The 25,689-nt window shown below is 35.7% G+C and overlaps 1 protein-coding gene and 1 long non-coding RNA gene across 5 annotated transcripts in view; one reads left to right on the top strand and one right to left on the bottom strand.

Annotated features, from left to right (window-relative positions):
- Positions 1–25,689, top strand: part of efl1 (elongation factor like GTPase 1) — a 227,931-nt gene that overhangs the window by 90,278 nt on the left and 111,964 nt on the right. The gene's annotated exons all lie outside the window — the stretch shown is intronic.
- Positions 8,688–22,356, bottom strand: LOC147835919 (uncharacterized). Its single transcript, XR_015495344.1, has 3 exons — positions 21,929–22,356; positions 20,762–21,711; positions 8,688–9,540 (listed from the first exon to the last, which is right to left on the bottom strand). It is a non-coding gene; the product is annotated as an uncharacterized LOC147835919 (long non-coding RNA).

The following is a 25,689-nucleotide window of genomic DNA, read 5'->3' as shown; positions in this document are numbered from 1 at the left end:
TGCAGGTGCTGTAGTGCTGTTCCAATTCTTAGGGGTACATTTTTAAGCCCTTCCTCTTTGCCCTCGGTTTTAAGGGCCAAGGGAATGGGGAAGGGGTGCAAAAATAGAATTGAGATTTGGCCTTAATGTGTTTATTTTTAATACATTTATTACTTAAGTTATCATTCTGTTATCTTTTATATATTTTTTAAATTAAGTTGCTGTTTTTCAAAATTAAATGTTATTAAATGTGATGTGTAATTATGGTCCAGCTGTTTTAACACATGAACATGTCCTTGTGACTGTTAAATGATTAATTGTTCATGTAACCAGTCCTTTTTTTTCATGAAAGTGTATCCTTGAGAGTGAGCATATTATGTGTGTGTGTGAGAGAGATCCGCTGACTCATCACTCTGGTGTCCGATCAAGCGTGACATTCTTTTTCTGTCATTCTCTCGTAAACCCTCATGGCTTCGAGCAACCATGAGACATGCTCACCTAAACATCACTACGCTCTCTCCAATTTATTGACCATGTTTCACTTTTTTAGGGGTTTTCATGTTCTCACCCACATACTCTATTTTCTCCTCCTTCCCTTCTGCGTGACCTAGATTTTCAACTTGCCGACATTTCACTAGGTTGTGTTGTTACCATCAACGCTTCTACATTTGAGAAATTGTTTTCGATAAGTGAAAAAAAAAAAAGAAAAGTTGGACATTTTTGCAGTTGTGCAGCTGCTTGTGAATCTGACGGATGGAATGTGTGTACTTCAGCCACCGTCACACTTGTTTTTCTGTTCTCGTCTCAAAATATCTTTTTTTTTTTTGTCAGCTGGGAGTTTTTTCATGGAAAACGAAACAAAACAACAACATTGTGAACTTCACCCAGCACTGCTGAATCACAGTAAAACATATCCAGGTGGAAATTGTCCACACTACTGCAGTAAGAGCAAGACTCCTGTTTTGACATCCGTTCATGAAATATAATTTTGTCTTTCCTATTGGAATTGTGATAAGCAGGGCTTGACATTAACACCCGCCAACCAGACACTTTCACTAGCCACTTTGGCTTGGTTGGAAATCATTTTTAAATTGTAGATTTCTAAAAAGCAGGGTTCGAAAATAAGGATGGCCCAATATGCGTGCAAATGTAATCTTAGAATCGAGAAGCTTACTACAATGAAGGCGGCACAGCGCATGAGCCGCTATTTCACTACTGTGAAGAAATTCTGTAAAACTCCATCTTTACCTCTCTCTCTCTCACTTTGGACATGTGACCCGCTAGCCTGTTTGTGAGGTAACTTTTCCTCTCCTCTTGGCTGTTAAAGCGATACTTGTGGATCCAGACACGAGCGTGCCTAAGGTGCGAGTTTTCTCCACTGTGTCTATTATGGGTTACCTGTCATAACCGTGTATTATGCGCATACAGACTATAACTGCGGCTGTTCTTCCCGCCATTGGTGAACATCGATTTCATTTCTAAAGCCATTCACAGCCCTTTCTGTTGAGGAGGCGAAGACAATGACCAATCATAGGGGTGTAAGACCTCGCCTGTCAGCACTAAAAAAGCAAGCGGGATTGTATTTACATTCGTTTATTTGCTATAAATGCTCATGCTATCTTCTGTGCATGTGTTGGAGTTTTGTTTGATACATTCAGAATGAGTGTTTTCTTTGAGCAGGTCAAATTAAGGGTAATACATCTTACTGCTGTATTAAAGGACAAAATTGTATTACAAATAATATTTAAATATAAATATATTTATAGATTTTAATTTAAAAAAATCTTGTGTTGTGAAGAAAAAATCTAATTATCTATGGAAAGCATTGTCAATGCACTGAGATATCGAATTGAACCGAATCGATGGCATGATAATCGTAACCGAACCAAACCATGAGACCGTGTAGATTCACACCGCTACTCGTTACAATTATAGACCCTTTTCTTGGCTGCTGCATGGAGGGCGCCATACTGACAGCGTCTACCGGGAGAATGCTTAGAACTTCCATTTACAGAGTTTACAACCGGTAATTTGCAATCTGGAAATGGGTTTCAATAGCATTTTGAGTGGATTACAGTGTGTTCTGTGACACAACTTTGAAAGGTGCGTGTTAAAGCTGTTGTAATCTGTCAGATCTGTGGATCAAGCACGAGAGAAAACAGTATCGTAAGCCATGTTTCTTTTCATTCTGCTTAATCACATGCCCCAAAAAAGATATTTAAAATTAACAGAACAATATGATGTCTTTGGTCTGCTTTGTTTATTAACTACATTACACAATACTTGTACTTTTACTTTCAGTACTTGAGTAATACATTTTGAAATAAACTACTTGCAATACTTAAGCACAAAAAATGTTGAATACTTTAGTACTTCATCTCAAGTATTGTGATTAAACAGCACCTCAACTTCTACTCAAGTCGCTTTTTTGATAGAGCACTTGTACTTTTACTAAAATCTGGGTGTCTGGTACTTTATACATCTCTGGATCGTGCGAGCTAAAAAAGCAATTGAATACCGAATGAGAGGGTGATCACTCATGCTCCCTTTTACCGTACCTTAAGGAAACACAACTGGTGCGAACGGTCTCTTTGAAACAGACTGGACAAAAAGTGATGTTCGTGCACCCACAGTTTAACACCTTTCAGGAGCTCAAGATTAAAAAAAAAAAAATAAATAAAAAAAAAAAAATATATATATATATATATATATATATATATATATATATATAGTTGAAGTCAGAATTACCAATCTGACCAATCAGAGCAGGGTTTAAGAAAAGGCGGGGTTTAGAAAGACCAAATCCTTAAATGAACCATTTTGGACACTGAGCCCTTATAAATGAAACCCGCTGCTGATGTTTGAGACTTCCTATAAGCAGTTGACCAATGGCAACAAACTGAGTCAGTCATCTGCCCAATCAGAGCAGAGCAAGCTTTAAGAAAGGGCGGAGTTTAGAAAGACCAAACCCTAGAATGAACCGTTTCAGACCCTAAAAGATAAGAGCTGCAACGTGATGCTGCAGTGGATATTATGAGAATATGGCAGTGCTTTTTGACCTTGGAGGATATGGATGGATCAATGAAAACAGACTAAGCTAGTCATCTGACCAATCAGAACAGAGCATGCTCTAAGAAAGGGCCGAGTTTATAAAGACCAAATCCTAGAATGAATCATTTCCGACATTAAGAGTAAAGAGCTGCAATGTGATGCTGCAGTGGATATTATAAGAAAATGACAGTGCTTTATGACCTTGGAAGAATTGGATGGACCAATGACATCAGCCTAAGACAATCATCTAACCAATCTGAGCAGAGCAGGTTCTAAGAAAGGGCGGGGTTTAGAAAGACCAAATTCTTGAATGAACCATTTCCATCACTGAGCCCTTATAACTGAAACCTGTGGATGTTTGGTTTTTGACACTTCCTGTAGGCAGTCGACTAGTGACAAAAGACTGACCTTATGATCTGACCAATCAGAGTAGAGCATGGTCTAAGAAAGGGCGGGGTTTAGAAAGACCAAATCCTTGAATGAACCATTTCGGACAGTGAGAGAGAAGAGCTGCAATTTGATGCTGCAGTGAATATTATAAGACAATGACAGTGCTTTTTGACCTTAGAGGATTCGGATGTACAAATGACATCAGTCTAAGCCAATAATCTAACCAATCAGAACAAAGCAGTCTCTAAGAAAGGGCTGGGTTTAGAAAGACCAAAACCTTGAATGAACCATTTCCGACATTAAGAGAAAAGAGCTGCAATGAGATTCTGTAATAGATATCCTGGAAAATGACAATGCTGTTTGACCTTGAAAGATTTGGATGGATCCTATTGTAGGTCCCTATTTACAAGAACTAAAAAGATATGTTTTGCCAGATCAGATCACCAGGAGATATTTGAGAGCCGCTGTCCTTGTGCAGGTCGTCTGGAGGTCTTTGTCCTCATCTGTTCCTCCTGTATCTTCTCGGCTCTGCTCATCAGTAGATGACCTTTGTGACATTACATCTGAAAACAGCTCCTGATGTTCAGCTTTTTTTCCGCATTTATAGTCTGTTCTAGATATAAACTGACCACAGCAAAGGCTTTAGTCAGATATGAACATTTAATTATTGGGATGACAGTGATCCTGAGGGGTGAACACTACAAAAACCTGTCAGCAACTTATCTGGAGTCACGTTTTATTTTATAGGTAAAGGAGGGTTGAATAAAGGCTTCACATATTCACTGTAGTGGACAAATAGAATATTGAATAACTACTTTAACCCTTTGATGCACAAGCTATAAAATAGATATAGAAAAAATAAACTTAGACAGGTCACTTTAGACCCATGTAGTGCATCAAAGTTATCAAATTTATACAAGGAATAATAACAGTGCTATTGTATTAATTAATTTAAAATAGATAAAGCTCATCGTCCAGTTAAACTGAACAAAAATTATTATTGCCATTTCATAGACATCCATGTGTATATTATAAACCTTAAATTACGGATGCACGATATATCGGTGGCCATATCTTTATCGGCCGATAAATGCTATTGTTAAGATTATCGTTATTGAGCCGATGTCTAAATTAGCCCGATATCTTTAAGCCAATAAATTGCGTATTGTACAGAACTGTTTGCCTCGCACATGCGTGGGCAGAACATGTTCAGACTTGTCCAGTGCACTATAATGGAGCTCTCCTCACATTGTTTATTCCTTCAAAGTCGGTCCTTTCCTTTTGTGGTATTGCTGTGCTTTAATATCTCAGTAAGCAACCACATTCCTTATCAATGTAGATATGTTTGATGGAGTGTCATTGTGTATTTTGGTTTAAATCGCCTCAGGAAAAATATTACATGTGTAAACATAACAGCAGTGATGCACACATGCTAAACAACTAGTTGGGTTGTTTGTAATCTAATATGAGTATTTGTTATTATCAATAACGTTGATAACCAATAGCGTTGCTTGCCATGTGTTTTTGATGTACAATTTAGTTTGATTGGAATATTCATATTGATTATAACGAGCACATGTCAGGGCTATCACACACACACACACACACACACACACACACACACACACACACACACACACACACACACACACCTGATCTGACAGCCTTTACAGCTGAATCACTGAAGTCACTGAATCCAGCATAGGGGTTCTCAACTCACCACTACAATCTGTCTTAATATTATGCTCTGTGTTTGTCATAAAGTCATCTGTGCTCAACGCTCAGGTGTTGTATCAAAATCTGACTCCGAGGGCAAATCTGACTCCACTTCGCGTTTGCGCATCATGCAATGCCTGCAGTTGAGTGAAACTCACAGCGGTTTATCATAAACTTTTCATTTATCATTTTTCCCGCAATTGACAGCAAGAACAAACATGGAAGCATTGACAAGCAGCAGCAGCTGCATGTGTGCAAAAGAATATAAAACACCAAAAAGGATGAATCTATGCCGCATTTTCTGAAGTAATACTATCTGTATTCAGCTGTTCGCTTGTATGGTGGCTCTGAACTGTCAAACACTTCTAAAAAAAGCTTTTTCGGACATGACATATTTGTACATGTGGACTTTACTGTAACATGTTTTATTCAAGAACATTTGAGCTGGTTTTACTCCTTAGCTCTTTTATTTTCATTTTATTTTAAATATATTTAACTTGTTTGATTAAATCCCATTTTGTTATTTATCCTGTTATCAGTCGAGTTGCATTTTAATTTTCTATGAAGAAAAGGAATTTTTTTTTTTTTTGCATGATGATTTATGTGAAATCGTGAATATATGGGTTTTTATAATCACCTTGCAATTGTGAAATTATTGCTTTTTTTAGTATACACTTCAGTTCATAAGAGCAGTTCAATCTTTTCTGAAGTTTTAAAAATAAAATTAGCTTTTCACTAATTATGTTATCTGAATATATATCTAGATATATCTGAAAAGTTATCGGTTATTGATATCAGCCAAAAAATCCATATCGGTACATCTCTTCCTTAAATGGTATGTTAAATGTTTTGCTTGTAGTTTAAGCATTTGAATGTCTGAAAACTAAAATAAATGTTATTTGTTTGAACGCACACATATAAATTAATATTTTTGACAAGCGCTGTGAACCTCTTTCTGTAACATCAGATTCGAATTTGAGCAGTTGATAATTTGTGTTACATTATAGCATTGTAACATTAGAATCACACCGGTGTGATTGTACACTTCAGGGACCAGCCAAGGGCGATCACACCAGCATGATCATACGTGTGAAAGGGTTAACACAGATCACAGTTCATTTTTGCAATATCATGTGTATGGAGATTTTTTTAAAGATGAAGGTGGTGAAAAACACCCATGTACGTGTGGAAATGGCTTGATGCATAGAAAGAGGACTGTGGCGTCAGTCACACACAGTTCACCTGCAGTAAGACGGCTTCATGCTCCAGTGTGTTTATATGAGGACAGAGAGAAGCTTCTGGAAGCTGCACACTTTACAGATGTGAAGAACATTAACTGAGCTCAATTGCTGAGTGCAGCGCTTTCAGTCCATACATCAACCAAATGTCTGACAGTGCAGAGCCTTGACCAACACATACACACACACACACACACACACACTTATATATTTGTATATATGTTATACAAGAACTCTCTTTTGGTCTAATGTATTTTATACTTTAAAAAACACGTATTATCCGCTTGTTAGTGTGACATCACTTGAATCGGCTTCCGGGTCCAAGCGCTCTATCAAACTGTATAAGGAGACTCATCAAATGGTAATAATAAACGTTTACTAAGCGATGTAATACTTTCGAAAATTATGATCGCAATGTATATGTCCATGCCTAATATCCGATGGCCAGAAAGTGGTTAGTTTTTTATACATTGTTAAAATTTTGGTATTTGTGAATAAGGATGCAACGATTAACTGATTTCACTATTAACCGCGATTTAATTCATCATAATTAATCGTAAAGGCTTCTCAACACCGCGGCACTGAACAAAACTGCTGCAACTAAATAAAAGTTATGCCAACTTTGCGCTAGTTTAAGGTTCTGAGCTTGTACACCGAGGTTAACACACACACACACACACACAAGGTTTAACTATGGCTGATGCTATCAGTGAAGGGACGTTGAAATTTAGCATTTTTTTGCATGCACACATATAAGTAGATGTGTATATAAATGCAAGTAAAAGTGTGTATGAAAATCGCAAGTGTGTTGCAGCGCGCAAATGTCGCTCTAAATATGCGCGCACAAGCCGTGTGCCTCCATTGGAAGCGACATGTGTGCGCTGCAGCACTCTCATGTTTTTTGTACACACTTCTACTCACATCCAAAAAGGAAAAAAATACAAAATAATAATACCAAACATTTTTGTATTATGGTTGATTTAAAGTGCCTTTCAGACAGACATCCAGCAGTCTTTGAATAAATTTGTTCTTTTTAAAAGGGAAATACTTACATTTACATAAGAAAATACTTATAATAGATTTACATTAGACAAATACTGTATGTTTATTTATTTATTTATTTATTTCTTTACTATGTGTTTGTTTATTTATTTATTTATTATTTGTTTATTTATTCATTTATTATGTTTTGTTTTTTTATTTATTCATTCATTTATTATTTTTTTACATTTATTTTCAGTTTAAAATTATTACTTGTTTAAATTTCAGAAACTTTTTTCACTTATTTTTAAGTCTAAGGAGAAATGGACTATTTTTTGTTCATAATTATTATTATTATTATTTTGTGTTCAAATGCCTGGACTGTACCCAAGTTCGATTGTCTCCTCCAATCCTCCAATGAACCGTACCCCAGACCACCTCTTTCAGGCAGACTCGGGTACGGTTGACGGGTGCGCACCTGAGTTCAGAAGACACGTTCCCACTAGCTAAACGCACCGTACTATGACGTCAAATGAGCCCGGGTGCATACCAAAAGTGCTAGTGTGAAAGCACCCTTAATCTGGGGTCGCAACAGCGGAATGATCCGCCAACTTATCCAGCACATGCTTTATGCAGCGGATGCCGTTCCAGCTGCAACCCATCTCTGTGAATTACTTTTTGTATATATTTACATATTTAATCAGTGCTTTAACTTTATATATTTATTTTCCTATTTATTAATCATCTTTTTGTAATATTTGTTGTATTCACACTTTTATCTTCTTGTTTTTCTTCTTTAAAACAACTTGTTTAAACTTTTTTATCTTTTGTTGACCATATTTACATGCTTAATAATATTTCTATTAGTTTAATAAATCTTGAATAAAAAATTTATTAATTGAATAATGCTGATTTTATGCATGTATTTTATGTAGGTTAACTCTTAATTAATGAATTATTAATTATTATCTTATAATTTTTTTACTTAATATATTTACTTGTTTATAATTGCTTTATTTATTACTTGTTTATTTATTTAAATTTGTATTTACTTGTTTGTAGTTTAATATATGTTATAATATAGTAATACAACTTAGTAGATATATATTTATATTTTTATTCATTTATTTTATTATTGTTTATTATTATTATTACACACTCATTTATTCATTTATTACAGATTAATGGTTAAATTAATAAATTCATTCACTTACTTTTGTGTTTATTTACCCATTTATTTAACAATTTATTTACTTATTTTTTAAGGTTTGTGTTTAAAAACAAAATGTATTTATTTTCCCGCTTTATTAAGTCCGCTTTAGATCCTTTTACCCAGTTGGATCTTTCAGAGCTCTGTTTCTGCCAAACCGAGGAGACAAATGACTTAATATCCGTACAAATCATTCTGAAAAACAGGAAGCAACACATGCTCAGACACACACACACACGCACACGACTCTCTCTTGCTGTTGTTTGTCTGGCTTTGACAATCTCTTTGTGTTATGATTAAGTTTCTTGCTATTTTTGCTATTATAAATTACCGCAGGCTTCATGTTAATTATGTGCATAATTATATTCACACTGCACATTTCAAACGTTTAATTATTACCACTGAGGTGGATTTTGATCAACTTTTAAACAAAATCATATATATTATAGACTAGCTGTTCCCATATCTAATGTACGCCCATTGGGAACCAGCAAACTTTTTCCAGGTTTTAGGGGAATAAATGACTACAGTGGCTTTACTAATTAGTTATTGATGAATACTAATGACGCATTTTACAAAGTGGGATTTGTAGTGGTTTTACACCACAGAATAGCTAAAATAAATTAAATATTTATTCATGTATGTATGCGTTTATTAATGTATTAATGTATTTAGATTTTTTAATTTGTTTTAATTTTTTATGCGTACTGACATAAACATACCGTTTGAATTTTTTAAACACAAGCGTAAATAAATGTACTTTATAAATAAATCCACATTTTTAGATCCAAAACTTGCTAAATAATTTGTTTTTAATTAATTAGTTAAAATATTGAATTTTTTTTAAAACTGTATATAGTATATCATAATAACCTTAAAATGCCATAAAACAAGTACTCATTATACTCGATTTTTTAAAAATATATAAATTATTCATTCAATCATTCAATCATCCATTTTCTGTTCGGCTTTACCCTTTATCAATCTGGGGTCGCCACAGCGGAATGAACTACCAACTTATCCAGCATATTACACTGCGGATGCCCTTCCAGCTGCAACCCAACCCTGGGAAACATCCATACACATCCATTCACACACATACAATATGAACAATTGAGCTTGCCTAATTTACCTGTACCACGTGTTCTTTAGACTTGTGGGGGAAACCGGAGCACCTGGAGGAAACCCACGCGAACATGGGGAGAACATCAAATCACTTTTATTGTCACATCATCAGCAGCACGTGTGCTATGATGAGTGAAAAGCTTAGGTGCTTGCTCGAGATGTGAAATTGACAGCGATATTTTCAATGAATTGGCATCCACATAGTTGTAGGCAGTATTTTTTCAGGTATGGATTAGTTAAAGTGCAGTGCATGCTACATATAGATGGTGTGCAATGAGGGGTATGGAACTGTCTGTGTGTGGTGTTAAGTGTTCATCAGCCTGATAGTCTGAGGGAAGAAACTTTCCTTCAGCCGGCTGGTGCGTGATCGGATGCTGCAGAACCGTCTGCCTGAGGGTAGCAGAGAGAAAAGTCTATGGCTTGGGTGGCTGGAGTCGCTAATAATATTTCTGTTGGCATGCAATCTCCACATAGAAATGCCAGCTGACCCAGACGAGGCTCGAACCAGCGACCTTCTTGCTGTGAGGTGATTGTGCTACCTACTGCACCACAGTGCTGCCCTATATAAAAGAATTACACGTCATAAAATCCATTTGTACATGTCGTAAGAGGGGGAAAGCCCCGTCCATTAGTGATGATCTCTTTATTAGCATAAACAGCCCTGAGTTAGAAGCAGCCATTATCCACTATTAGGGCTCTATTTTGACGGTCCATGTGAAGAGCGCAAAACACAGGGCGCAAACGCTTTCAGGGCATGTTTTAGCTAATTTAAGGACGGGAAAACCTGCTTTGCGCGATGGCGCATGGTCTAAAAGGGTTGAGTTTATTTTCTTAATGAGTTATAGGTGTATTTTGGGGATAAACCAATCAGAGTCTCATCTCCCATTCCCTTTAAGAGCCAGTTGCGTCACGCTAAGAGCGCATTCCCTATTTACAGGACGTAAAGTAAGTCTAAGTGGAAAAAATGAGCATTTCACTAGGAAACAGTTAACATTTTTTAACAGAAAACTGTTAAACAGAGCATCTACTGCGGGAGAATGAGAGACAATGGAACTACTTTCACTTTCGCTCTTGGATAGGTAAACCTTTACGCACAGACATCAATTAGTCTATAAATAAATAATTTCGTTTTTTAAGAGCAAATATTTGTTTCAAAACTATTTCTAAATTCAGTTCTAATTTCCAGCAAACGAATAAATGAACAATAATAACAAAATGTGCTCAAAAACCTGAGTTATATCCTAAAACACATGCTGTGCCCCATATGGTCTAAAACCTGACAGACTCAGGCCTCAGAACGCCTCCCTTTTTAGACCAGAACGCCTATGGGCGAACAAATGAGGGCTAAAGCATTTGCTATTTAAACAGCGTAGCGCAACACCTCAAAACGACTCTTGCGCCAAGCTGAAACTACCAAAAGACTATTGCGCCGCGCCTTGCGCCACACTGCACCAGGTGTATGATAGGGCCCTTAGAGTTTACATCATTTGAATTTGCCACTATGCCGACACACAGACACTTGTAGCTCCACCCACTATTAAAAAGAACACAATCTCATTTGAATTTAAAGAGACAGTCACCAAACCGGCACAATTAGGATCAAAGCCTAAAAAGGGCAGTTTCAAAAAGTTAGAAAACATTAAGTGTGGTGTATTTTAAGCTGAAACTTCACATACACACTCATATATCACAGACATATTTTGCATCTTAAAGGGCACCTATGATAAAAATCATCTTTTGTACGCTGTTTGGACAGGACTGTGTGTAGGTGTAGTGTCAACAATCGGACACAATAAGTCTCTTTTTTTATTTCCTGACGTTAAAATAAGATCCAAATCCCTCCTATTTTGAGGCCGACCGCAACTTGATGTAGGAGTGCGGTTTCCCTGCTCACCGAATTGATTGACACCCGTGTATTAACATGTATTCGCAGTATCGTGTATAATTATATCAGCAAGACAGCACGTTTGCAAATCAACTATGGTTAAAAGATTTGTTCAGCTCGATGTGATCATCAATCATCAGCAAATGTGATAAAGAGTGAGTTTCACAAGTTTAAAACGTTTTTAAAACAGTGCATGTTTGTGATAAAGATGGTAAAATCGCTGTAATTCATCACCACAGCCGCATGTCAGAACAATTAGAAAAGAAGACGCTTCAATCCTGGTTTGTGGACGTTAAATCAGGTTTATTTTGTACAGTAACATAACGGATATCCATACAAAACAGTACAAAATTAAGCGTGTGTGCTGTGTGTGTCTGTGAACTTTGTAACGACATTGTGTGTGACTCATCGTTGCAGAAAGGCTTGGATTAACTCCAATACAAATACATCAAATAATCATTGGAAAAGATTTTTACTGTAGTATTTCTCACAAAAGTGACATCCTTCATGTCTGTCGCTGTGCTGTTTATCTGACTGTGCTGAGAGATTAAGGCACACTCTGACAGGTGGGGAGAACCAGCATTAAAGGCACAGGCAGCAAAAACACCTACATTGTGTTCAGAGTAGAAAATGCCAATATTCTGACAGGTCTATTAAATAATCTGATGGGTGTTTTAGCTGAAACCTCTGGAGACACAAAAGACTTGTCTTAAATCTTAAAAAAAGGGGTAAAATAGGAGCCCTCTAAGTAAAAAAGGGGCATAATAGGTCCCCTTCTAATATTGTGTAAGCTAAACATTTTTTTAAACCTTCAATGCTAAAAATATCTCAGTAACAGCAAATTTTGTTAGATATATTTGACTTGATGTTGAATATGTCAGGATTGATCTGCTTCAGCGTTTGTCCTCAGCAGACAGAAGCTTTTCAATTGTTTCCAGATCACTGTGTTTTTAATATTTATCAAACACGACTGTCCTCAAATATTCTTCTACTCGACAGAGTAACTTTATATCTGAGCAGTGCATCAAGACACTGTTTTTCTCCAGTGAGTGCCAAGAGACTTCTGGGAAACTCAGACCTTCTATTTATAACCCCAAAAACCGAACAATTTGGAGTCATAAAATCGCTCATCAAGAAAGATGTCCTTGCTTGGGGGTGGAAACAGCTTTCATTTGCCGGTCATTTGCCGGTCATTTGTGGTGAAATGTGTGGGGCTGTTAATTACAGCTTTAAAGGGGACCTATTATGCAAAAATGACTTTCATAAGGGGCTTAAACCCAGTTGTCTGACAACAGTGTGTGAATATAACCAGTCTGCAGAAACACATTGATTGACATTTTCCTATTGTACGTATCATCAGAAGGGGAAATCCCCACACATTAGTGACAATCTCTCCCTCATAAGCCTAGGACTTTAGTCTTGTTTTTGAATCTGCCACTATGCTGACACACAGGCATCCATAGCCCCGCCCTCTTTTGAAAAGAGCACAATCTCATTTGAATTTAAAGTGACGGTCACCAAAACGGCTTAATTAGGATCAAAGCCTACAAGGGTCAGTTTCAAACAGTTATAAAACAATGTTCGTGTAATATTTTGAGCTGAAAATTCATATAGACACTGTAGGGACATCAGACTTATTTGACATTTTATGGGGGGTAATAGGTCTCCTTTAATACCCATGTCTTGTTTGTTTCTGTGGTTTTAGAGATCATTAGAGATGAATTATGATTATTATTATTTTTCTTCTTTCTTATTGGATGATATTGTGAATGTTTGGTGTCAACCGTGTCTGAGGATTGGTGACCATAGAGATGGTTGCCAGCATACCGATTTTCATACACTTGCTGATCAAATGAAGAGCTCAGATCTATTTAAAGGCTTACAGTTAATTGTAATTATACCAACACCTACAAACATTTGACAAGCAGAGTGTTTCTTATGTGCCTTCACCTGTGGTTTAATATGGAGATTGGCATTGTTTTTCTGTATTTTCAAAAAAAAAAAAGTTAAAATATTTTTAAAACATATTTATTTATTGTTTTTTCACAATTTAGTTAAAAGAAATGTCTAATACAGGTTTATTATTATTATTATTATTATTATTATTATTATTATTATTATTATTATCATTATTATTATTATCATTATTATTATTATTATTATTATTATTATTATTATTATTATTATTATTATAGTGCAAATTAAATTAATAAAAAATATTCCAATTAGATGGGGTTTTATTTATGTGGATTTTGTATACTTAAATAAATAAATAAATAAATAAATAAATAAATAAATAAATAAATAAATAAATAAATAAATGAGCAAATAATAAATAAATAAACAGACAGTATTTGTCTAATGGAATCTATTATAAGCATTTTCTTATGTAAACGTAAGTATACGCGAGTATAGTAATAAATAAATAAATCTGTAAATAAACCAAAGAGATGCTATTATTTTGAATACATTTACTTAAATAAAATCATAATAAATTTGCAATTAGGGGATGTAACATTTCAATACTAATTAAATAAATATGATATATAATACTAAAATACAATACTATTGTTTTTGCTAACATTAATTCGTGAAAATATGAACATTTATGCAATAAAATATCACTAATACTTTTAAACATTTCATTATTGTTGTTGTTGTTGCTTGCCTATTAAATTAATAAAAAGTATAACATTCCGATTAAATGGAGTAACATTTCCATACAGAATAAAAGTGAATAGTAAAATAGAATACTATTATTTTTACTACTTTTACTAAATGGAATTATAAACTGTAAATAATAATAAAAAATACACAATCTTTTTTTACACAAAGATCTGACAATATTGTTAATCATTTTAAACGTTATTATTATTATTATTATTATTATTATTATTATTATTATTCAAATTAAATAAATAAAAATATTGCAATTAGATGATGTAACATTTATATACTAAGTAAATAAATAAACAACATGAAAATACGATACTGTGATTATGCTATTATTTTTGCTACTATTAATAAATGGAAATATAAACATTAAAGCAATATAAATATTACTAATACATTTAAACTAACATTTCGATAATATTATAATTAACAATGAAACAATAATGTTACTATTATTATTATTATTATTATTATTATTATTATTATTATTATTATTATTAATATTATTATTATTATTATTATTATTATATACACAATTTTATTCATAATAATAATAATTATATTAATAATTTTATGTTTTTTATTTTAAAAATATTTATAAACTATTGTCATTACAATTTTCATTTTCAGAAGACTCCTTGTTTGTTTTTTATGTTTTAATATGCTTTTTTCCCCCTACATTAATGTAGTGTCCTTCACCACTCGCTTCCAATGTTATCACTTGATTGAATGGGCGTTATCAGCTGATAGGTATGGGCCAGTTAGGGGCCTTCTGCACCTTACTGGTAGGCTCAGAAGGCTGTCATCATCCATCCACACGGTTAATCAGCTATACTAATAGAGAAGACTCCAGATCCAGATCTGGTTTTGCATTACTGTGATGGTTGGGGTAGATGTTAATAAAATACAATTAATAGGAAATTTGACATATGTTATAAATAACTCTCGTAAATAACTTCTGACCGCAGCCGTATGTGATATAGCTGATTAACAATGTGGATTGACGATAACAGCCTTCTGAGCCTACAGTAGGCACATATCTATCAGCTGATAACCATTGATAATGCCCATTCAATCGAGTGATAGCAATCGACTAGCACTACCACTAGCAAAAAAAAATAAAAAATTTATATATATATATATATATATATATATATATATATATATATATATATATATATATATGCTTTCTAAATCAAATTTGATCTGTAGTTTTATGGACACAATAAATAGAAGCTCAAATAGAAGCTTTGTTACATCCAGCTCTTGTCCGTCCACAGTCCACTCGTGTGTTTTTTGCATTGTATGGCTGAATAAACACACACACACACACACACACACACACACACACACACACACACACACACACACACACACACACACACACACACACACACACACACACACACACACACACCACTAATAACAGGCTGTTCTTCTGTCTCTGACTGAAGACATCAGTAACCAACACTTTAACTGACTCATTAGCATCTCCATCACCACTGACTGAACAAACATACACACACAAACACACACACACACACACACACACAGAGAGAGAGAGAGACACACACAGATCTACATCAATGCTGAACGCCTGAAGAAAACTGCTTAATCGCCATACGTCATTGAATTATGAAGGAAATAACTTTGCACGCTGGGTGAAATAATAGTAATTTACGTTGTTAGAGCTCTCCATTTGTCAGTAATGGCCGCTTTGTTGTGCGAGTCTGAAGAATGAAGCTAAATTTAGCGCTTTTGTTCGACGTCCGTGCGCAAGTCGACAGGATCGCGCCTCAGAAACATTAGCGGGGAGGCTAATATCCCTCTGGTTTTCCTATAATAGCTGGAGGTTTTCATAGGCTGGAGTGCAGCTGTGAGTGTGGCTCTGTTTGTTTGAGCCACAAAGGCTTTTACTGGGCATCGTTTCTACAGCGTTTAAATGTTTTCCTTTCAGTTTGATTGACAGGCGATCTGACCAATCATATGGCTCTGATTGCTAGAGCCACAAAGGTTTTGAATCCAGCCAGTGCTAACAATAGGAGTCTGGGCTTCTTACTGGATGGACTGTTTCTACAGTATTTCATTCATTCATTCATTTACTTGGCTCACTCACTTTAATCATCAAGAGTCGCCACAGCAGAATGAACCACCAATTTATCCAGCATATGTTTTACACAGTGGATGTCCTTCCAGCTGCAACCCAGTACTGGAAAACTTCCACACACTCACATTCACACAATCATACACCATGGCCAATTCAGCTAATGCAGTTCACCTACAACGCATGTTTTTGGACTGGGGGAAACCGGAGCACCAACACGGGGAGAACATTTAAACTCCACACAGAAATGACAACTCACCCAGCAGGGACTTGAACCAGTGAGCTTCTTGCTGTGAGGCGACAGTTCTAAACATCGAGCCACCATGTCGCACTACAGTATTTCACTTCTGTTTTCTTTCTGTTTGATTGGCAGGTGATCTGACCAATCATATGGCTGTTTGCTAGAGCCACAAAGGCTTTAAGACCAGCCAATTCTAACAATAGGAGTCTGCACGTCTTAAATAATTTGTTCCTGTCGTGCGTCTGAATTTGATTGACAGGTGATCTGACCAATCGGATATCGAATATGATCCTCTATTGCTGTCAAAGACATTACCTCTAGATTGGTAGATTGAAGCATGTACTGTATTGACCTTATTCTAAAATGCGGAAGTGCGCCTGTTTTCGCGATTGTCTTAGAACTTCCGATTCAGTCGCCTATGGGAGAAATGACTAGGAATAATAAACGGCAGAAAACTGTCAAACTACTTGCTCTACAAACAAATGTTTGCATTACTATACAGACCAAGTAGAGTAATATAATAAGAAAATATCAAATTGCAACATCAAGCAGCGTAACGAGCAGTTTTTAATGTCAAAAAATGAATGGAAGTGAATGAGACCGGAAGTCTCGAGCCAAAAAGATTCAAATGGCAGCGCCCGCTCGTCGGCGGAGAATAAGGTCAATATCACCATCCACTTGTTTAGCTTTCTGTTTTTTCTTAAGCAAAAATTTAGTTTCTTCCTTCTTTTCCTTTTTTCTTTCTTCTTCATCCGTCATTCATCAATGTATAATTCTCTCCGTCCATCCTCTTGCTCATCATTAATTTCTTCCATTCATCCATCAATTGAAATCCATTTATCCATCCATCCATCCATTTATCATCCATCCATCCATCTGCCTGTCTGTAGAACTATCCATCCATCTGTCTTTTCTTCTTACTTTCTTTTTTCTTCTACAATCTATCCATAAGTTCTTTCAACCATGCATTTTCTTTCCTATTCTTTTCTTTTTTCTTCTACCAACCAACCAACCAACCAACCAACCACCTTTCTCTTTCTTTGTCTTAACATTTATCTATTTAACATTTCCTCCTTAATTCTTTCCCTAATATATTTCATCATTCATCCATCTGTCCTTTAACCAAACCTTTCCATACATTTACTGTATCAGTCCATCTGGTCACAGGTTTTTCTATTCTTCCATCCATCCATCCATCCATGTGTCCTAGATTCCTTCCCTTCTTCCTTCTTCCTTCCTTCTTTCCTTCCTTCCTTCCTTTCTTCCTTCCTTCCTTCCTTCCTTCTTTCCTTTTATTCTTCCACCTCTCCATTCTTTATGCTTTAATTTTCCTTCCTTCATTTCCTCCCACACCTCTGCACTTGCGGCTGTATCATTAGACTACCGCGGCCTCAAATATGTGCGTTGGCTGTATATTTATAAATCCAGACAGCAGCAGGAATCAAAACATTGTTTGTTTCAGTCATTTTTTTTTTTTTTTTTTATTTTGATGTCTGGTTTTGATGATTGTTTTATTAGGGCCAGCCATGTCCACTGATTATATGCTATAATATCATGAAAACAACATTAGCTACCTGTTTACTGACCTTGTTTTCAGATGGTGACCGTATTTAGACAAAAGCTTTCTTTAATCAGGTAAACAGTTGAAGTCAGAATTATTAGTCCCCCTAAATTATTAGCCCTCCTGGATTATTAGCCCCCTTTATACATATATTTTTCATACAGTTTCTGTTTAACGGAGATGAGATTTTTGAACACATTTCTAAACACTGTAGTTTTAATAACTAATTTCTAATAACTGATTTCTTTTAACTTTGCCATTAGCTAAAACTAGGTTTAATTACATTAATTAGGCATATTAGGGAAGTCATTGTGTAACTTAATTACCTGTCAATCCAACAATTTCACGGCAATTCGTAACTTTTTGATTTAGTAGCTAATTGCTATGAATCTGTACGCTCTAATTCGTACAATTTAGTATGATTTGTTCATCACCCAATGACGGTTGGGTTTAGGGGTGGGGTTGGGTGCCACGCCTCTTTTTTTAAAATCATACAATTTCGTACAACTGAACTCGTGCATATTTTTACGAATTAGCGACTAAACTGACAAAGCATAAAATACTTGCATTTTTTCATGAGATCAGGCTGGTTATTCACAGCCTATGCAGGTTCTGTTCACTAAAGTGGATATCAATCACATGCGTCCTCTCTAAGGTCCTCACTGTCAGCTCATGCGTGATCCGCAGCCATGAATACGTCATTACATGAAGACAGAAATGACTTTTTGTGTGTGTGTGTGTGTGTGTGTACCTTATTAACACAGTAGGTGACTTTTTCAGCACCATTTGGAGGTGTCCACTTTTGCTGACCAACATTTATAAAACAATGTAAAGACTTGTGTGACTGCCTTTATGTCTTTCTCCTGACCTTAATAATTGGCTGAATCGTAGAAATGCTGAATTGCAAAGCAATATATCATTACAAAGGTTATGTTATTTGGGAAATAAAAAAGTAGTCATAGTATTGATTTACATATTGACAATGAAGTTATAGAAAGACTATATACAATTAAGATTCTTGGTGTTGTATTGGATTATAAAATTAGTTGGAAACCGCAAACAAATAAATTTGATATCAAAATTAGTCAAAACTGTAGCAATACTGTATAAGGCAAGATTTATCCTAGATAATAAATCAATGTATATGTTATATAACACACTTATGTTGCCATACATGAGTTAGTGTGTTAAAATTTGGGGGAATACATATAAATCTATTTACAATCTGTATGTACAATGCAGAAAAAAGTCATTAGACTGATGGAAAATGTGGGGTATTTGGAGCATACAAATCCTTATTTTTTTTTAAATTAGTTATACTCAAGTTCAATGGTTTGGTTAAATTTTAAACAACACAATTTATATTTAAAGCTAGGAATAAATAACTTCCGAAATGCATGCAAAAGTTTTTTGAAGAAAGACAAGGGGGATATAATCTGAATGAAGAACTACGTTTTTGGAGGTTGAAAACAAGGACAAATTTAAAAAGTTTGTGTTTGTGTGTCTGTCTGTCTGGTGTGAAATTATAGAAGAGTCTAGACCACACTCTCAAACAATGTCAGCATAATAATCAGTTTAAAAGGTTGTATAAAATATATTAATAAAGAAATATGAGGATGAAGGTGATTGAAATAGGATAAAATGAGAAAGGTATGATCTCATTTTACAATATGTAAAGGTACAAACGGATTCAAACATATAAGATGCCAAAAGGATAACACATATTTTATGAAAATTAGTTTAAGTAATAGACGAATTATGTATGTGGTAATGGGGTGGGAAAATAATAAGCTTGTGCTTCATCCCACTCCATTTTCCACCATTTTGAAATGTATTTTTTGCTAATGATATTTTATGTATGATTTTTTTTTTCGAAAATAAATAAATTAAATCAAGATTGTGTGGAACGTCGAATCAAGATCGCAATCTTTTTTCGATTAATCCTGCAGCCCTATGATGCTTCAAGTTTATCACATGACCCACAAGCCCCAATGATCTTTGATCGTATTTTGTTTCATTTTACCCTTTTCTGTAAATACTGACAAATTTTCCTATTACGTTGTGAAATTTCTGATCCTCCAATTCTCAAATATATGTATAGAACATATATTTTGTCTTTTAAATCAATTAATAATAATCTTATTATTTGATATATGATGGTTAATAGTCATAGCTATGTTGCTAGAAGGGATATAGCTGCGATCAGAATTTCAGCAGTATTTATGTATTTATTATAACACAAGTATTTATATTATTTATTAAATTACCCAGTAATTGTATTTTATTAGCTATTAGGGGCAAAGCAGTGGCTCAGTAGGTAGTGCTGTCGCCTCACAGCAAGAGGGTCGCTGGTTCGAGCCTCGGCTCAGTTGGCGTTTCTGTGTGGAGTTTGCATGTTCTCCCTGGGTTTCCTCCGGGTGCTCCTGTTTCCCTTACATTCCAAAGACATGCAGTACAGGTGAATTAGGTAGGCTAAATTGTCCGTAGTGTATGAGTGTGTATGTGAATGTGTGTGTGGAGTTTTCCCAGAGATGGGTTGCGGTTAGAAGGGCATCCGCTGCGTAAAAACATGCTGGATAAGTTGGCGGTTCATTCCACTGTGGCGACCCCGGATTAATAAAGGGACTAAGCCGACGAGAAAATGAATGACTGAATGAATGGGATTCAGCTGTATCTCATCTAGACCTTACCCTCTCCTGCAGCGTGGTAAAGTCTAGATGGGATACAGATGAGGATACTCTCGTCAATGTAGCATAATTTCTGTGACACTGTACAATAAATTATATTTTTACATTACAGTGAGGGTTGGGTTTAGGGTTGAGGTAGGAGTATACGCTAAAAAATACAATTGATGCATAGTTTGATAAATAATATGCTTTTTGTTAACTTCCAATCCTAGCTGTATCCTATCTAGCGACAACCGCAGAAGAGATTCCAGTTGCTGAATTTGCGTCATGTTTGTTCATGATTTTCTGAAGGTAAGTAAATATTCTAGGAACATAAACAGTGTGAATCTTACAGGAATAAAGCACATTATCCAGTATTATTGAAAAATAATTATTATTACAATATCCAGAGACATCCACTTGTTTTACAAACCTTAAATGGTATGTATGCTTGTAGTTGTATTTTAATGTCTCTAACCTAAAATAAATGTTATTTGTTAGAAAGCACGGATAAATTGGGATTTATGACAGACGTTATGCACCTCTTTCTGTGCCTCAGTGTGTGCCGTCACATTGGAATTTTAACAGTTGATGTAACACCGGTTTGTTATAACGTTGTAATCACACCGGTGTGATCGTGTGCTTCAGGGACCAGCCAAGGCTGATCACACAGGTCTGATTGTACACGTTAAAAGAGCTTATAAAATTCACACTAAAATTGTTTAAAAAAACTGCAAGGCTGATCACACTGGTGTGATCATACACGTTAAACGGGCTAATAATATTCACACTAAAACTTAAAAAAAAAAAAAACTGCAAGGCTGATCACACCGGTGTGAGCATACACGTTAAAAGGCCTAGTAATATTCACACTAAAAATGTTTTAAATACCTGCAAGGCTGATCACATCGGTGTGATCATACACATTAAACAGGCTAATGATATTCACACTAAAATAAAAAATAAAAACTGCAAGGATGATCACACCGGTGTGATTGTACACATTAAAAGGGCTGATAATATTCACACTGAAGTTTTTAAAAAAAACCTGCTAGGCTGATCACACCGGTGTGATCTTACACTTTAAAAGTGCTAATAATGTTCACACTAAAATAGTTTTTAAAAAAATGCTTTTATTCTATTCTAAAGTAAATACGGCTTTTTTCTAGAAGAAAAAATATTATAGAAAATACTGTGAAAAATTCCTTTCTCTGTTAAACATCATTTGGTAAATATTTGAAAAAGAAAAAAAAAAATCACAGAAGGACTAATTTTGACTTCAGCTGTAATTCTGATCCAGATTTGATCTATCTGGGGCTTCCATACAACAGTCATGCATGCGTTGCGCAATTAGATTATTGTGAGTTTAGTTTTATGAACTTCCACCAGTTCTGCCTGTAAAACAACTTTCATCATCTCAGTTTCATTTTACGACATACAACTAATAATTTATAGTTAATCCCACAAAAACCTCAAACCCCGTCTCCTCTTCCATCGCATCATCTGAGGAGCGTCATTCCATCCTTCTTTCAGCATAAAAAAAAAAACCTGACGGTTTGCAGAAATCTGAGTCTTCAAAGACGACTAGCTCAGCAGAGACGGTCACGGTCGCCCCCCGCCGCTTTGTGGATTAGCCCGTCTTTTTGCGATTGTTCACAAATCTTTCCCCCTCTTAATCTGCTGGTGTCGTTTCAAACTGTCTGCCCCTGTGAAATCGGGATGCTTCTGTGAGTTCATGTTTCCACGGGTCTTTGATAGACGCAGATGGTGTGTTTAAAGCAGTTCTGAGTGAGATTAGGATAGGAAATATGATTTTATTAGCAGCATGGAGTTTCAGCTTTGGTTGTTAAATGGTAACCCCTACACACTTGCAGTGGGATATGAGTAATAAATTAGCTTTTTTTTTTTTTTTTTTTTTTTCTTTTTTTTTTATAAAGATACTGTATGTATGTTTTTGTCTCCTCTAAAGCATAAAAATACCACAATATGTTTGCAGATATTAAGAAACATGCTAAGTGAACATTTATCTGGAAAACAATGCTGAAGTCAGTTATTCTGCTTTGAAAATGTGCATTACGTGCCGGAACGTCTGTCTTTGTTTTGGTCATGTAACTCCCCAATGCCAGTTTTTACAATTATATTTCAGCACCACGGGTTGCTTTGATGGCAAAACTACATATTTCATTCACTCAGTCAGGAAGGCACTCAGCATGCATTCGTGACAAAAATGCGACCTTTGGTGGACAGGATCTGAAATGAGACGCAGATTCAAAGTTTCACATGAGAAGGTTTTTAGTTAGCAAATAATATAAATATTACAACTGTAAACATTAGGTGAGCAGGTTACATTGTAATCCTGTGTCCTGACAACATGCTACATGACGAATAATAAGCAATTAGGCTGTTTGCACCAGAAGAAACACGACAGAAATTTAGATACAGCCATTCAGAAGCACAGAATAGTGCACTCACTGCACTCTTACGAAATGGTAAGGTTTACAATCTAATTAATACATATTAAACCTCTTTGACATTATTAAATGTACATCCTGAATCACTGGTATGTGTTGGCTTGCACTGAATCACAGATCTAAAGTGTAATTCCAAACACTTAATTTTGTTTTCAAGATCTGAGGGGAACTATCCACTGCAGCTTTTAGTAGTATGGTAATACATGTCATGTAAAATGGCATTTAAACTCACATTATTAGCATTTAACACTGAATAAAGCACATGAGGTGTACCTGAGGTGATCATTGTCAGTTTTCTGTTGTTCAGCTGCAAGAAATAGAAGCCGTTATTAAAGTATAAATTTTAGGTTTTGGTTAGGACAAAACTCCTTTTAATATGGTCAATATTCCTTCAATCGCATTGCTTTTATTTAGCACTTGACTTAAGTCAGCCTTTAGTCAGGCTCACTCTTGTTGGTGTTGTCATCTGGCAACCTGCGCTTGCGTGTGTTCTGAACCAGGCATGCAATACCTTGTTAGATGACTGGGTGTCAAACTTGCATACTGCATCTTTAAAGCTCTTTCCATGCTATTGATGAGATATCTCGCCAATTAAGACACAACTCGCTGATTGATGAGTTTTAGGTGTAATATGCACTTTAATATTGTTAAAAGCATAACATTCCTGTCTACTTCTTGGAATTTCAGCTGTGTATAGGAAATATCCTGTCGCTAAATTCAGCAAAAAGTCCAACATGATGGTAATAATTTGATTACAATGTTTACATGTCTGTAGTGCACTTGATTAATGTGACTAAATTTGGCATACTCCACATCTTAATTCCATTTCTGTTTAGTTCGATTATGACTTTAGTCGGATTAAAGTATTCAAAAATCACTGTTTACATGGTAGGGTTGAGCTATGTCGACCAATTTGGCATCGTACGATGTTTATTATGAAACATTGCTTTGGACGATGGCATCGTCTTCATAGGCTGCAGTAAATTAATTATGAATAATGAAATAATTCATAATAAATTAATTATTTGTAGCCTACTTTTTTTACTGCCTGACCTGCATGGTCTTTGTTTTACCTATAAACAAATCACAGTGTAAATGAATAAAGATAAGTTACATACATAATTACTACCTGTCAGTCACTTTTTCTGCGGGATGCGTGAATAGGCGTGAATAGTCAGAGTGATCTGTGTTGTTATAATGGCGTCGGTAAAAAAGGTGCAAAACCAACAGGAACCAGCCAACAGAGTTGTTCGCTAAAATTACTTAGTACAAGCGTGAAAGTGAAAGATTGAAGCAGTCTACTGACCTGCTGACTTCCTGGACCCGCTATCTCGAGCGCATGACAGTGTGTGTGCCTTTGTGTGTGTGTGCGCGCCTGTGTGTGAATGTGTGTGTGTTTGTGGTCACATGATGTGCGTTTTCAGCGGTAGTTTGAAAGGAGGGCTGGTCAGAAATATAAAACGCCAGTGTGGATGTGGATCGTTTTCATTCTAAAATGTTGGGGTGTAACTATTTATCGTTGAACGATTTATTGCGATGCAAAAATGTAACAATATGCATAGTGGCGTTATGACGATTTCATTATGATATGACGTCTGTTTTCTCATATTAGTTGAGCTGTTTGCACGTGAGCTACGTTCCACCTGCTGTCGCACGTGAGTTCAGAATGCTGCAGCAGTTATGTTAGCAGACCAAGATGAGTGGAGTTGAAATAGAGGATGGCCCATCCTCTCTAAATCAGACGTCAGGCAACATTTCGGTTGTACAGTCATTGCTTTAGACTCGTCCACTTTTTGACACGCATACTGGGTCAAACATAGCCAAAGTTTTAAAGTCTTCACAGTGATTTACATACTTTGCACAGCGACATGGATTCCTCCTAATGGTGTTGAAAGAGTCACATACTGTATTTATAAGGTACAATTCACCCTAAAATATCATTCTGTCTTCATATAATGATGTATTGGCGGCCGCAAAATCACACATGACGTGAGCTGTTTCTACAGAGGGCGGACTATGATAGACGCGCGCATGCGTCTGCTTCAGTGAACAGAACCTGCAGGTTGTGACTAACAGGTAATAAAGTAGTAAACAACATTCAGTTTGTGGAACAGAGTGATCGTTCAGGAGCCGCGTAGGAAGTATGAACAGCAGTGGAAATGAAACCGAAAGCGTGCACATTATTTAAATAATCATATCGCATTTTAGAGTTAGGATTACGACGAGCATGAACTCTTTTGAGTACAGAGGTACACAAAAATGCACGTCAACATGATACACTTGATAGCGCCGACATCAGCGATGCCGAAGAAATAGTAAACCTGCCTAAACTGCTGAAAAGACTGTCCTGTGTAATGAAAAGACGGCCACCCTGTCAATCATCATGCCCAACATGAAG

This window comes from Danio rerio, chromosome 7, assembly GCF_052040795.2.
Source record: "Danio rerio strain M-AB ecotype USA chromosome 7, GRCz13ab, whole genome shotgun sequence".
Taxonomy (NCBI): Eukaryota; Metazoa; Chordata; class Actinopteri; order Cypriniformes; family Danionidae; genus Danio; species Danio rerio.
Note: the sequence above shows the minus strand (reverse complement) of the source record. Positions and strands in the feature narration are given on the sequence as shown.